The sequence below is a fragment of the Orycteropus afer genome, unplaced genomic scaffold (genome assembly GCF_000298275.1).
Source record: "Orycteropus afer afer isolate SDZICR_OR568_19922 unplaced genomic scaffold, OryAfe1.0 scaffold00362, whole genome shotgun sequence".
Taxonomy (NCBI): Eukaryota; Metazoa; Chordata; class Mammalia; order Tubulidentata; family Orycteropodidae; genus Orycteropus; species Orycteropus afer.
The window spans coordinates 2,089,915-2,090,875 of NW_006921949.1; the positions used below are offsets into that span (position 1 = coordinate 2,089,915).

General features: G+C 41.7%; 1 protein-coding gene across 1 annotated transcript in view; it reads right to left on the reverse strand.

Moving 5' to 3' along the window:
* Nucleotides 1-961, reverse strand: part of ADAMTS6 (ADAM metallopeptidase with thrombospondin type 1 motif 6) — a 461,116-nt gene that overhangs the window by 324,218 nt on the left and 135,937 nt on the right. The gene's annotated exons all lie outside the window — the stretch shown is intronic.

Below are 961 nucleotides of genomic sequence, written 5' to 3' on the forward strand. Positions count from 1 at the left end.
TCAGGAATGAAGGTTTGGGTCACCCCACCAGGCAAAGAACCTTGACCAGCTGAGGTGCTTGCTGAGGACAAGGGAAATACAGAATGGGTGGTGGAAGAAGGCAGTTCTGAATATCAGCTATGACCACATGACCAGTAGCAGAAACGAGGACTGTGATTGTTATATTTCTTCATTGTATATGTGCATCAAATATTTTTTTTCCTTCTGTTATGAACTGTGAAATGTAAAAAAGGTTAATGCACTTTGGTTGTATGTATATTAGCATATCATGTTAGGCACAAATATGACTTTATAACTGCCCTTATTTAAAGATTATTTATGGTTAAGAAGATGTGTACAACTGCCAAGTTGACAAGGGGTGGACTGTGATAGTTGGAGCTGTGTTCAACTTGGCTGGACCTCAGTTCTGTGTGGTTGTTCCCATAATGGGATCGGATGACTGTGTTCTGAGTGGCCAATCTGTTGAAAGTGAGTTTCCCTAGGGGTGTGGCCTGCTTCCAGTATATCCAGGGACATCCTGGGAAGAGAGACATTCTTCTGTGGATCGGGATTCTTTTGTGCTGCCTACAACTGTCAGTGAATGAGCAGTGTACCATTTGGCCTGGAGATCTTGGATTCATCATTTGTTGGAGTCAACAGTTGGTGTACTGCCTGTCAGCCTTGAGCTCCTCAGCCCCTGCGGTTATGGGAGCTGGGAAAAGCCTCCAGCTTGACATTTGATCTAGGAAATTTGGACTTGCTGGCTTCTATACATGTGTGAGCAATTTTTCTAAGATGAATTTCTCTCTCTCTCTCTCTCTCTCTATATATATAAAAGCTTTGCTGGTTTTTGTTTCTCTAGAGAACCCAGTATACAGTGGTGTATTTTGTTTTTGTTTTTTCCCCTTTTCTCTCTTTTGGTTACTGTTCCTGTGTGATTACATGGTGTGTTTTTTACCCATTTGCTTTTACTTTTTTGATG